This window comes from Musa acuminata, chromosome BXJ2-9 (genome assembly GCF_036884655.1).
Source record: "Musa acuminata AAA Group cultivar baxijiao chromosome BXJ2-9, Cavendish_Baxijiao_AAA, whole genome shotgun sequence".
Lineage (NCBI taxonomy): Eukaryota > Viridiplantae > Streptophyta > Magnoliopsida > Zingiberales > Musaceae > Musa > Musa acuminata.
In genome coordinates this window covers 41141259-41156597 of record NC_088346.1, presented here as the reverse complement: position 1 = coordinate 41156597, position 15339 = coordinate 41141259, and positions in this window count along the sequence as shown.

The window sequence follows — 15339 nt, the reverse complement described above, 5'->3', positions numbered from 1 at the left end:
CTTAACTTGAAAACGTATTTCAAAAGTTGTGCAGCAAAGGTAATGATGAAATAAAGCAAGTAAGAAGGTTTGCAATAATGTAAATAGCAGTAATGAAATGCAAACCAGAGATTATGCCATTTTTAAAGTGGTTCGGTCAAGTGACCTACATCCACTTGCGAGGCCCCTCTTCGATGAGGCTCCCACCTTCCACTAGCAAATATCTTGAAAGGGAAGGGTGAATACCCCTCTTACAACTTTTTGCAAGCGGTTCACTCTCTTACAGATTTTCAGCAAGAAAGAAGGAGGTGAACACTAGCAAATTGAAAACAAGACTATCTAAGACTTTTCTAGGGCCTTTCTCTCAAACAATTGCTGCTCAAAAAGTTGTGATCTCAGCTGAGATTTGAGGGGTATTTATAGGCCTCAAGAGGATTCAAATTTGGGCTCCAAAATTTGAATTCTCTTGGAGTTCCCGATGTTGGCGGTGCCATCTCCTGTCAGTTTCTGACCCTGATAGTGCTGGACGGTGCCACCGCCCAGCCCAGGCGGTGCCACCGCCTATAGTGTTTTCAGCCCACTAGTTAGGCTTCAATCTTGGCCCAAACTAGTCCGAACTCGGGCCCAATTGACCCCCTACTTGGGTTATAGGATTAATACCTAATCCTAACCCTAATTAACATGCTAACTACAAATTTAAAGACATTTTATAAGCTATTACAAAGTCCATAAGTCAAGACTTCTTCCGGCGAGCTTTCGGCGAACTTTCGGCGGTCTTCCGATAAACTCTCGGAAACCATTCTGCGGACTCCCAGCAAGCTCTTAAACTTCACGATTTGATCTTGGCGAGTTCCAACGAGCTTCTTCGGCAAGCTCCGATCTCTCTCGGCGAGCTTCGTGAACTTCCCACGAACCTTTTGGTGAGCTTCCAAAAAACCCTTCGGCAAACTCCCTACTCATTCTCGGCTAGTTCCGGCAGCATTCCCGACGAACCTTTGGACTTCCGTCGAACTCTCGAACTCCCAATGAATCCTTCGCGCTTGACTCCGCACTTTGTTTCGCTTTATGTCTTTCTCATTATCATAGTTATTCCTGCACACACAAACTAAAACTCTACTCCGATCTAGACAATTATTACAACGCGAATCGACATTCCATTGCCCGACACGTCATTGGTTGGCGCTTCGTCCGATTCTTCAGCGCATCATCCTCTCTTGCGGCTTGTTGCCCAATTGGCGGTTGACCTCTGCAACTCCGATATCCTTGGCACAATTCCGTTCTCCTTGGCCCGATGCCCGACGTCCGAAGCCTTCTGCCGTCCAATATCCTGACGTGATATCCTCCGGCGCAACGTCAATTCCTCCTGCGTTAACTGTCTAATCCTGATCGAGTAGACCTGCATCACTCAAAATGCAGTTTAAATTATAAACACATATCAAGTGGTTTCATCATCAAAATACGAGATTCAACAAGTAGAACACCCCGAAACACCAATTTGTAGGGGAAATGAATCTCCTCCTCCTAGTCCATTTGGTGCAGCACCTTCAGCTCCTGCTTCATCTTCTGAATAACTCATTATGGTAGAATTGTATTAGATCAAATCATAACAAGACCAACTCAAATCACAGCAAGAGGAAATTCAAATTTAGCAAATTGAAATTTTAAAAGAACTACAGCAAATGAATAAAAAAATATATGTCATGTATAAGAACTATGGATTTCCTCCTACGGATTAATCGATATGTCTTCTTATTCTGTTACCTTGACATGCTATCCTTGTATGATTACTCTTAATGCCAAGTGAAAGTTTTGTCATCTTCTTTCTTTTGTATGAAAGCCATGCTTTTTTTATTTTGAATGAAAGTTAAATTTTTGAAATGCATTCTGGATGAATGCTGATTTTTTTATTATGAAATGAATTCTAGATTAATGATGATTTTTTTTTGAATTCTGATGATTGCTGAGATGAATTTTGGATGAATGCTAAATTTTTTTGTAGATAAATTCTGGTTAAATGGTGATTTTTTTATAGATGAATTTTGGATAAATGCTGAATTTTGTATAATCTTATAATTACCGAATGATCAATCTTCATGGTGAATTTTCAATCACAAATTGTATGCTTAAAAGTCTCATCTCCTTTTTGTTGATGACAATGGGGGAGAAGAATAAGCAAAAAATTGATGAATTATATGCCAATGTGATGGTATGACTTATATCAATTGAAGCTTATGTTAATGCAAATGTCTTGTATGCATCGAAAGCATGACTTATATCAATTGCAAGAGCATGTATTTGTTGGGAAATCATAGGGGGGACGACATCATATGCGCAGCGGAAGAACAAGAAAACAAAAATCCCCGATTCCCAAAAGGATGTTCATCGTCGTGCGAAGATTGGTGCGCAAAATCCGCAAAAACACAAAACTGCGTATAGAGATTGTGTTACCTAGGGAGATCGTATATCCCTGTTTTCTTGCAGATCCTTAGGAGAGGGTGAAGGAGGTCAAGCGTCCTCCTCTCTAGCGGTGATCCACACAGCAGGGTTGCGACAACGCTCCTCAAAACTCCAGGCCTACTCTGAGGTGGAGAGGGAGAGGAGAATAGGAAGGGCAAGCAAAGACTCTAGCCTATGAGGCTGTGAATCCCTCCTATTTATAGAGATCCCGTGTCAAAAACCTAATGGGTCCTTTCCCTAGTGGGTATTGGATCTGCATCCAATAAGACAAGGGCTCCGTCGGATATCTCATATCCGAACCTCTACTCATCGCAATGCCTACCATATGTGTGTGACCCTCTAGGCCCAATATCGAGCTGGCCGTGAGTCATACCTATCAGAACTCCTTCTAACTCAGTGAATTATTATCTCTGTAATAATTCACTCGACTCATCGACTACGGAAGTACTAGGCCACTACGCCGTAGTCCCCAGACGATACAGGGGAATCCAATCCATTGGACCTGTCTGTCCTCAGTTACCATGTACCTATAGTCCCTCATCCATCTAATATCCCAGAGACCGTATATCGAGCATGGTGCTATCAGACCCATACGGTTTCTACTCGAGTCTCGTTCTAATCGGATTCTCCCGGAGAACTCTTTCTCTCTCAACCCGAATGACCCTGGCCAGGGATTTGTCTGAGCAAGAACACATGGGATATTCCTCTCATGATACCGAGAGTGGATGATCCTCTATCGACACTCAATAGCCCTCGTAAGGTCGACTACCACTCCCAATGACCAGCTGTACTAGATCTGGGAACAACCAAACCTATAAGTCTGGTATCAAAGAGTGGAGCACTCATACAGGACATCCTTGGTGTCTCAAGTCTAAGAACCAGATACACCACTAGGACTACGGAATCGTTGTCTGACAATAAGGCATCATCAACCATCCAGCATTCCGTAAGCGGATCAATCAGTGAACTCATTCTCCAATGAGCACCTGTACTGTATCCCTAGTGTCCCTACACGAGCAGCTATGAGACCAGCTGCATCCATCATATGGACGGGTATACAGCACACCAGTCTATCCGGTTATCACGATGTCCCTCTCGAGTAACCTATGACCGGGATTATTTAGGATATGTGTTTAAAGGTGAATCGATCTCATTATCGTGATCTCATCACGATCCGATTCCCATTGCACAAATCCAAGGACATCACAATATATATGCATTTATGCAATAGTTATAAAGTGATATACGCCAAAATATAATAAGCAAAAAGATTCTGTATCAAGTCACACGTGCCATCACTCACGTGATTGGCTTGCTGGGCACTTATGACTAGCAATCTCCCACTTGACCTAAAGCCAATCACCTATGTGTCTGATCCCCATCAGACCCCTGTGACGCTCAAAGACAAAATGAGACAACGGCTTTGTCAGTGGATCTGCAATGTTATCTTCGGATGGAACTCTTTCCACTACTACATCTCCTCGGGTTACGATCTCTCTTATAAGCTGAAACCTCCTTAGAACACTTCTGATAAGACCCGGGTTCCCTTATTTGAGTAATCGCCCCATAGTTGTCGCAATATAAGGAAGTCGACTTGTCGCTATCTGTATCGACTCCCAAATCTGTGATGAACTTCTTCACCCAAACTCCCTCCTTTGCTGCATCTGATGCAGCAATGTACTTCGCCTCTGTGGTCGAGTCAGCAGTGGTATCTTGCTTGGAACTCTTCCAGCACACTGCTCCTCCATTCAAGGTGTACACATACCCTGAATTCGACTTGCTATCATCGACATCAGACTGAAAACTTGAGTCAGTGTAGCCTTCAACCTTAAGGCTATTACCTCCATATACTAGTAAAAGATCCTTAGTCCTTCTCAAGTACTTAAGGATACACTTTACTGCTTTCCAGTGCTCCAAGCCTGGATCCGCCTGATACCTACTCGTGACACTCAGAGCATGCGCTATATCAGGCCTAGTACATAGCATGGCATACATGATAGACCCTATTGCTGAGGCATAAGGTATCATATCCATGTTCGCCCTTTCTTCTGGAGTCTTTGGGGACATACTCGTAGAAAGCGATATCCCATGTCTCATCGGTATGAGACCTCTTTTGGAATTTTCCATGCCAAACCTTTTGACAATAGTTTCTATGTACCTAGACTGGGACAAGCCAAGCATCCTTTTGGATCTATCTCTATAGATTCTAATCCCCAAGATATAAGATGCTTCCCCTAAGTCCTTTATGGAGAAGTGTCTAGATAACCAAGTCTTTACAGTGGATAGCATTCCTACGTCATTCCCAATGATGAGGATGTCATCCATATATAACACCAAAAAGGTGATAGCGCTCCCACTTACCTTTCTGTATACACAAGGCTCATCTTCGTTCTTAACGAAGTCATAAGATCTGATTGCCTCATCAAATCTTATGTTCCAACTTCGGGAAGCTTGCTTTAGTCCATAAATGGATCTAAGCAACCTACACACCTTATCTGGGCAGTTCTTGGACACGAATCCCTCAGGTTGCATCATATACACCTCCTCCTCCAGGTTCCCGTTGAGGAATGCGGTTTTCACATCCATCTGCCAGATCTCATAATCATAGTGTGCTGCAATAGCCAATAGAATTCTGATGGATTTTAGCATTGCTACGGGTGAGAAAATTTCGTCGTAGTCAACACCTTGCCTTTGACGATACCCCTTAGCCACTAGCCTTGCTTTATAGGTCTCTACCTTTCCATCTACTCCGATCTTTTTCTTAAAGATCCACTTGCAACCGATGGGTACAATACCTTCGGGTGCATCAACTAGGTTCCAAACCTTATTGGAGTACATAGAATCCATCTCAGAATTCATGGCTTCTTGCCACTTCCCGGAGTCTATACTCATAATAGCCTCCTTGTAGGTCTGAGGATCAATATCCTCTACATCCTCTGCTCTAATATGTCCCACATATCTCTCAGGAGGATGGGATACTCTATCAGACCTGCTCAAAGTTGATACTTGTGTATTAGGTACCTGAACAGACTCGGGCTGTAGAGTGGTGCTTGAGCTTGGTTCTCCAACCTCGCTCAATTCTATCATTCTCCCACTGTCTCCGTCAAGAATGTGTTCCTTCTCAAGGAACACTGCTCTCTTAGCTACAAAAACCCTTTGGTCCTCGAGATGATAGAAATAATACCCACAAGTTTCCTTGGGGTATCCCACAAATTTGCATCGCTCTGTCCTTGATTCTAACTTATCGGGGTTGTGTCTTTTAACATGGGCAGAGCAGCCCCAAATCTTAACAACCTTAAGATCAGGCTTCTTCCCTTTCCATATCTCATATGGTGTAGACACTACCGACTTAGTTGGAACTCTGTTCAGAAGGTAAGCTGCGGTTTCTAGGTCATATCCCTAGAATAAGATGGGTAGGTCAGCGAAACTCATCATGGACCGTATCATATCTAATAATGTACGATTTCTCCTTTCAGAGACACCATTGAGCTGAGGTGTATAAGGAGGTGTCCATTGGGATAATATCCCATGGTCCTTGAGGAAGTGAGTAAACTCTGTACTTAAGTACTCACCTCCTCGATCTGATCGAAGAGTTTTGATACTCTTTCCAGTCTGGTTCTCCACCTCATTCTTATACTCTCTGAATTTCTCAAAGGCCTCGGACTTGTACTTCATTAAGTACACATATCCATACCTTGAGAAATCATCAGTAAATGTAATGAAGTAGGAGTAACCTCCAATGGCATGAGTTGACATGGGTCCACATACATCACTATGTATGAGTTCCAACAACTCAGTGGCTCTCTCTCCAGTTCCACTAAATGGAGAGTTGGTCAGTTTTCCACGAATGCAAGGCTCACAAGTTGCATATGACACATAGTCGAATGGATCTAGATATCCATCATTTAGCAACTTTTGAATCCTTCTTTTATGGATGTGACCTAGCCTACAATGCCACAGGTATGCACTGTTCAACTCATCTCGTTTCCTTTTGGACACATTTATATTCATGATATGTGGAGTGGTGTCTAACATAAATAAACCATTATGCAATGTTCCTTTCGTGATGATCTTATCATCTAATAATATCGAACAACCATTGTTCTCAAAAACAAATTTATATCCACTAACTGTTAAACATGAAATGGAGATAATGTTTTTGATAATAGAAGGAACAAAATAACATGCATCTAATGCAATAAAAGCTCCACTAGGCAGATGTAGGGCGACCTCGCCAACAGCTAATACAGCAACTTTTGCTCCATTACCCATCTTGAGGTCCATCTCGCCTCTCTCTAGTCTCCTAGGCCTTGCCAGAACCTGCAACGAATTACATATATGATAAGCACTACCGGTATCTAATACCCATGTGTTATCATAAGAGTCTGACAAATGGAGACTGATCATGAATGTACCTGAAGCTTCATCAAGCTTTTGTTTCGCCCTTTCTGCAAGGTACTCTTTGCAGTTTCTCTTCCAGTGCCCATCTTTACCACAGTGGAAGCACTGGTCTTTGTCCTTTGTTGGGTCTTTCTTAGCAACCTTTGCTTTACCTTGTTTGCCCTTGCCCTTTCCCTTCTTAAGGGACCTTTCTGCTTTCCTTTTCTTTCTGGTCTCACCAGTGTAGAGAACTGGCTTCTCTTTCTTAATAGTACTCTCTGCCTCCCTCAACATATTGAGGAGCTCTGGGAGAGTCACCTCAAGCTTGTTCATATTAAAATTCATTATGAACTGTGAAAAGGAATCTGGTAGGGACTGAAGCACAATGTCCACACACAAGTTATCCTCTAGGACCATTCCTAGACCTGTGAGTTTCTCTATCCACTCAATCATCTTTAGGACATGGTTCTGAACCGGTGTCCCCTCAGTCATCCTAGCGCGGAAAAGGCTCTTGGATATCTCATATCGTTGAGTCCTTCCCTGTTCCTCAAACAATTTACGGACATGTAGGAGAATGGATCTGGCATCCATCTTTTCATGTTGTCTCTGTAACTCTGAAGTCATAGAGCCCAACATATAGCACTGAGCAAGAGTGGAGTCATCAATGTACTTCACGTAGCGAGCGATCTCATCCTCGCTTGCCCCTTCTTCGGGCGTAGGCATCACTGTATCAAGGACGTACACGATTTTCTCCGCTGTGAGAACAATTCTCAAGTTACGGAGCCAATCCGTATAATTTGGACCAGTGAGGCGGTTGACATCAAGTATGCCACGTAAGGGATTTGAAAGCGACATTTTCTGAAAATAAAGATGTAGCAAAAATGAATAACATGCAGATTTTGCAAGAAATAAACTATCAAGATATGGACTTCTATCTTAATATGCTCCCACTATTTTACTAACGAGTCACGCGACACCCTCAGCACGTGAAACGGAAGTCTCCGGCAGACTTCTAGTGGGGATCAGGATCCAATCAGCGTCTTAGTGTAACCTCGAGGGACTCGACCAATCATACTAAGCCTAAAAGGTAGACAACTCTTGCCGATCACAACTCCTTGTGATTCCCGTCCTATTCGGCCTCCGAATCACCATGGCCTCGAGGGACTCGACCAACCATGATGCTCGGTTAAGTCAACACCTTCGTTACAAGATGAGTCTGATTTGATGATATACCCTCGAGGGACTCGACCAAGCATATCATGCCCTCAGGTCACCGGTGACATCTCTATGTCGTAAGCAAGATAGCGAATCGCGATATAGGTGAGTCTCGAGGGACTCGACCAACTCAACCTACACCGGGATTCGGTTCCTACTCATAACGATGGAAGGCCACGTGGGTCAATCTAATTGCCTCACGTTTACCGACTTAATATTATCGAGAGATGTTTCTATGATTTGGTCTCCTAATATGACATGTCACACATATGCATATTTAATATATATCTACATCGCATGCAAATATATATACATATCTAGTATGTGTATAAGCAATCACACCAGATGATCATGGACCACAACCTAATATGATTAGGCCCGAGCCAGTAGGCCTAATCACTCACATCAAGATCTATGTGTGCAACGGTGCATCTCCATGCCTTGTGATCGTCCATCTCGTCCTCGTCGGTTCCGTCGACATCTTGATGCATCTCCATGCATCACGATCGTCCGTCTCGTGGGTCCCGCTATGGCATCCACGCTCCCGCTGCGCCTCCTCATGTGATTACAACTTAATCATAGGCACGCAGGCCCGACAATAAACGAGAAATATAATGGAGGTTCGCAGACCTCAATAATAATAATCACAAGTACACACATCACACGGTCCATGATCATCCGTCCACTCATCATACATCACATGTATAAATAATCATCATCATGTAGGACTACTAGATAATAATAAAAATAATAATCAACTAAACCTTTTAATTAATTAATATTTTCTGAAATCAGGGATATATAGGGAATTTCTCAATTCCTAAGGGTATTTTCGTAATTTAGACAAAAGACAGAAACTGGAATTTCTCAAATTTCGAGGGGGCAAAACTGTCTTTTTGCCCAGAAAACCCTAATGCCCTTCTCCCCCTTGCTGCTGCGCCGCCGCCGCCGCCACCCTGCTGGCGGCGGCCTGTGCGGCGAGGGCGAGGGCACTGCCCTCGCCTGCAGGTGGCACGCCCGCTGGGGTCGCTGCCGCTGCAGGTGGGCGCCCCCGCGGGCACCGCCGCCTCCGCGGGCGGTTTTGCCCGCGAGTCAGCGCCCGCAGGTGGTGCTGTCTCGCTGGCGGCCGCCCCTGCGGGGTTTTTGCCCGTGGGAGCAGCGGCCACAGGCGCCGCTGCCCTGCGGTGCCTCAGCCCGCGCTGCTGCCCCGCGGCGCCTCTGCCCGCGGGCTCAGTGGCCGCAGGCGCTTCTACCGAGCGGGCTGCCAGCCCCGCCGGCCGCAAGCCTGCTGCAAGCAGACCGCCGGCCGGCTGCTGCAGGCACAGCGCTTGCGCATGCGCCGGCACTGTGCTGCCTGGCTGCGGCTGCGGCTGGCTGCAGGCATGCAGATCGAGGGCAGCAACTGTTGCTGCCCTTCCTTGCTTTTGCGTCAACGATTTTAACGTCAATATTCTTCCTAAACACAACACACGCAGTTCAAAAAAACCAATCATTCGCACGAACAACCTGGCTCTGATACCATTGTTGGGAAATCATAGGGGGGACGACATCATATGCGCAGCGGAAGAACAAGAAAACAAAAATCCCCGATTTGGGATGTTCATCGTCGTGCGAAGATTGGTGCGCAAAATCCGCAAAAACACAAAACTGCGTATAGAGATTGTGTTACCTAGGGAGATCGTATATCCCTGTTTCCTTGCAGATCCTTAGGAGAGGGTGAAGGAGGTCAAGCGTCCTCCTCTCTAGCGGTGATCCACACAGCAGGGTTGCGACGACGCTCCTCAAAACTCCAGGCCTACTCTGAGGTGGAGAGGGAGAGGAGAATAGGAAGGGCAAGCAAAGACTCTAGCCTATGAGGCTGTGAATCCCTCCTATTTATAGAGATCCCGTGTCAAAAACCTAATGGGTCCTTTCCCTAGTGGGTATTGGATCTGCATCCAATAAGACAAGGGCTCCGTCGGATATCTCATATCCGAACCTCTACTCATCGCAATGCCTACCATATGTGTGTGACCCTCTAGGCCCAATATCGAGCTGGCCGTGAGTCATACCTGTCAGAACTCCTTCTAACTCAGTGAATTATTATCTCTGTAATAATTCACTCGACTCATCGACTACGGAAGTACTAGGCCACTACGCCGTAGTCCCCAGACGATACAGGGGAATCCAATCCATTGGACCTGTCTGTCCTCAGTTACCATGTACCTATAGTCCCTCATCCATCTAATATCCCAGAGACCGTATATCGAGCATGGTGCTGTCAGACCCATACGGTTTCTACTCGAGTCTCGCTCTAATCGGATTCTCCCGGAGAACTCTTTCTCTCTCAACCCGAATGACCCTGGCTAGGGATTTGTCTGAGCAAGAACACATGGGATATTCCTCTCATGATACCGAGAGTGGATGATCCTCTATCGACACTCAATAGCCCTCGTAAGGTCGACTACCACTCCCAATGACCAGCTGTACTAGATCTGGGAACAGCCAAACCTATAAGTCTGGTATCAAAGAGTGGAGCACTCATACAGGACATCCTTGGTGTCTCAAGTCTAAGAACCAGATACACCACTAGGACTACGGAATCGTTGTCTGACAATAAGGCATCATCAACCATCCAGCATTCCGTAAGCGGATCAATCAGTGAACTCATTCTCCAATGAGCACCTGTACTGTATCCCTAGTGTCCCTACACGAGCAGCTATGAGACCAGCTGCATCCATCATATGGACGGGTATACAGCACACCAGTCTATCCGGTTATCACGATGTCCCTCTCGAGTAACCTATGACCGGGATTATTTAGGATATGTGTTTAAAGGTGAATCGATCTCATTATCGTGATCTCATCACGATCCGATTCCCATTGCACAAATCCAAGGACATCACAATATATATGCATTTATGCAATAGTTATAAAGTGATATACGCCAAAATATAATAAGCAAAAAGATTCTGTATCAAGTCACACGTGCCATCACTCACGTGATTGGCTTGCTGGGCACTTATGACTAGCAGTATTAACGCAAGAAGAATGAGTAAAAGATTGATGAATTTTATGCCAATGTGAAAGCATGACTTATCTGAATAGCAAGAGCCTGTGTAAATGATAAATCACAAAACTTCTTGAGATTAGTGCAAGTTTTTAGATTGCTTGATCATGCCTTCCATTTATGAGATTCATGCTGAAAGTTCACATCTCTTGTTGAAATGATATTTGTGTTCATTTGACTTGAAAATGATTTTTATAGCTGGAAATTATGAGAAATACGAAGTTTCGTATTTGCTCACACTTATAGAGAATAACAATAAGTTCAACGAATATAACTTATCGGTTTAGGCTTGAATTCAAATATTTTTATCTTCTCATAATATGGCATAAAGATAGGGAGAGTTATGTTTAACTCCGTCATCAATTGATTGTCATCATAAAAAAAGGGGGAGATTGTTGAATCTCGGATTTTGATGATAAAATCAATTGATGGGTTAATTGATCTAATCCATATTATTGAGTTAAGTATGCAGGATTAACTATGATAGCATGAAAATATAAAGCAAGGATACCAGAGTCAAGTTCGATGGGTGTTTGAGAGTCTGAAGATTCATCGGAGATGTTGCTGGAACCAACCGAGAAGAAATTGGGGACTTGTCGGAGTTTTTGGAAGTTCGCCAAAGAGATCGTCAGAGGTTTACGGAGTTCACCAAGAAGGCTCGGCTACTCGCAGAACTCGCCACAAGATCGGGAGCCTAATGGGAGTCCACCGGAAGAAATCCGAAGGTGTATCGGAAGTCCGCTGGAAGATCATCGGAAAGCTCGCCGGAAGGAGACTCAACGTTTGCCGGTTGAAAGATTGCTTAGGACTATGTTTTCAGTTGTGTAGTTTGCATGTAATTAGGGTTAGGATTAAGGGATAATCATATATCCTGGTTAGGGGCCAACTGGGCCCAAATATGACTTGGTTTGGGCCGGATTTGAAGCCCAACCAATGACCGGTAAAGGTCGGGCGGTGGCACCGCCCAGAACCCAAGGATCGGGCGGTGGTACTGTTGAACTAGGCGATAGCACCGCCCAACACCCGAGAGGTCGGGCGTTGGCACCGTCGGGCTAGGCGGTGGCACCGCCAGTACACTGTCAATGTCAGACACTAACAGGCGGTGGTACCGCCAGCATCGGGAACCTAAGATAATTCAAAATTTGGAGCCCAAATTTGAATCCTCTTGGGGCCTACAAATACTCCTCAATTCTCAACAGAGAATACAACTTTTGAGAAGCAATAGATTGAGAAAAAAAAAAAAGCTTTAGCAAAGTCTTTAGCATGTCTTGTTTTCAATTGCTTGAGTATTCACCTCATTCTTTCTCATTGAAAATTTGTAAGAGTGTGTACCACTATAAAAGATTGTAAGAGGGGTATTTGTCTGTTAGGACTCTAGCTAGGAGAGTCCTAATTGAGAGGGACATTCATGTAAAACCTACCTAAGCCGACCCCTATTAAAGAGGTGAAGAGGCCGGCTAGGGTTAGGAGGTTGTTTCTTAGAGATGAATTAGGAGTTGTAAAGGAATAGATGAATCTTTTCTGCAATAACTTGGAGGGAGGAACCTCTATAGAGTTCCAAGGAGGTCGATCCCCTAAAGAGATCAACCCCAAGTTTAGACTCTGCAAGGGTTCTATCACCTAGTATCAGAGCAGCGTTCTTGGCATCTTGCTGCCCTTCCACAGCCATCCATCAACCCTCCACAACCACCCAAAGCAATTCCCATAATTGCTTAAGAGATCATTGCCAAATTCCGCCGTCATCTCCACCACCACGGATCATCCTTTGATCTCCCCATGAATTGCAACAGGTTCTGGTTTTCTTAGAGATGAATTAGGAGTTGTAAAGGAATAGATGAATCTTTTCTGCAGTAACTTAGAGGGAGGAACCTCTATAGAGTTCCAAGGAGGCCGATCCCCTAAAGAGATCAACCCCAAGTTTAGACTCTGCAAGGGTTCTATCACCTAGTATCGAGCAGCATTCTTGGCATCTCGCTGCCCTTCCACAGCCATCCATCAACCCTCCACAACCGCCCAAAGCAATTCCCATAATTGCTTAAGAAATCATTGCCAAATTCCACCGTCATCTCCACCACCACGGATCATCCTTTGATCTCCCCGTGAATTGCAACAGGTTCTGGTTTTCTACCTTACTATTGCTGCAATTTAGTTATCCTTATTTGAAAATCCTAAAAAAATTATTCCTATATTGCTGCATAAACTTTTCATCATAAAGTTTTCATCTCTACGATGAAAGATACATTGCAGAATTCCAATCGTATAGCACCGTCTGTTTGATCTTGCTACTGTGTTTTTTCTATCCAAATCTCTACAAAATTTTTATAACATCTTTAACATTTCCTAACAGCATATTTCCTTTGGTTTTGTCAAAAAATTCATAATATAAACCACTGATGTTTTACGTCCAATCTGCTATACTTAAAAATCTGTGTTGTAGAAAATTTCAGCCGCATATTGTTGCCTTAACCCATCTATTTGTAATCTTTTTTGAATGAAATTTCTTATACACTTCATAGATTATCTTGGCTTCTATCTAAGATTGATCTATTAAGAAATTTATACCTAAAAATGATTTTGTGTTGCTGCAAATTTTTGTCGTAACCCGCTGAAATTTTTCAACGAAAATTCTACAATTACAACTTGCACCAATTTCCTTGTTGTTATACTACCAAAATTTTCTTGATTAAATTAGATATCCTTGTTGTCATATAAACTGTGATTTTTCTATCAATTCCCTCCTCAATTCTCTCAAGTTTTTGGTGGAAATTACGTCGAGAAACCATTGTTTCTTCGACGATAATTCTACACTTACAAGATAGCACATACTTGCTGCAACTTCCACTGATTTCTATCAAACCTTTGGTACCATCTACCACAGATCCAAAACTTTCATCTACAGCCCTAAAACTCCACTCAACCATACCCTCAAACTGCACCCAAAATAGCCACAAAACAAGCCTAAACCGTAGCCTACATCCACCAATCCACCAACCGTTTCGACCATTATCTCTCTCAACCAATACATGCCTTTAACCCGATAACAAAAGAGAGATCTTAACATCACAGATTTGGCGGCATATACTATGGCATTTGAAGAGGTAATCAATACTAAATTCGAAGCCTTCGAGGCGCGAATGGAGGATAAGATTCGGACGCTCTTTACCGAACTCAGATTGGGCCGACCACTAAGCCCGAAGAAATCACATCAAGGAGAGAGCTTTGCCCAATCGCACCAAACCCAAAGATATGACTTCCAAGAGAGGGGAAGCTCTATGACCAACCCTAACTATCCATGCATGGGAGTGGACTTCCCTAGATGGAAAGAAGGAGACCCGATTGGATGGATCTCACGCACGAAGTGATATTTTCGGTACCATAAAACCGCGGATGCATCTATGGTGAAAATTATAGCTATACATCTTGAAGGGGATGCTATACAGTGGTTTGACTGGTTTGAACATACTTATGGAGTCCTTTCATGGTAACAATTCAAAGAAGGACTACTGATCCGCTTCAAACCAACCGATTACAAGAATATTGACGAACAACTAGCAAAGATCCGACAAACCTCTACCATTCAGGAGTACCAAACCAAGTTTGAAAGATTATCTAATCAAACTCATGATTGGTCTCAAAAATAGCTATTGAGAACCTTCATTGAGGGCTTGAAGCTGGAGATCCGAGGAGAAGTTAAAGCGCGATAACCATATACGCTTATGACAGCCATCTCTTTTGCACGACATCAAGAGGAGCAATTGAACCATGAAGCTCAAAGGACTAGGGTCACTCCTCAACTAGTAATATTGAAGCCCTCAGCCCCCCCCACTATCGACCAAGTCCCTACACCAAAGAGGTTAACAAGAGAAGAGCTTCGAGAGTGATATGCGAAGGGGTTATATTGGCATTGTGATGAGCCATGGAGCCGTGAGCATCGCTGTAGTAAAGGGAGACTTCTTATGATTGAACCAATAGAAGAAGAGGTCATTGAACATCTAGAAGAGAGCCTTGAACATGAAGAAGAAGATATAAAAGAAGAGCCACAACCGACCGAAGTTATGGTACATACACTAGCCGGATACTCAAACCCGCACACGATGAAAGTTGGAGGCCTTATCAAACAACAACCGATCACTGTTCTCATCGACACGGGCAGTACTAATAACTTTATAAACAGTAAGGTTACTATCCAGATGGCCTTACCTATCAAGAATTGCAATAGGTTTGACGTTAAGGTCGCCGATGGATGGATTTTAAAGTAT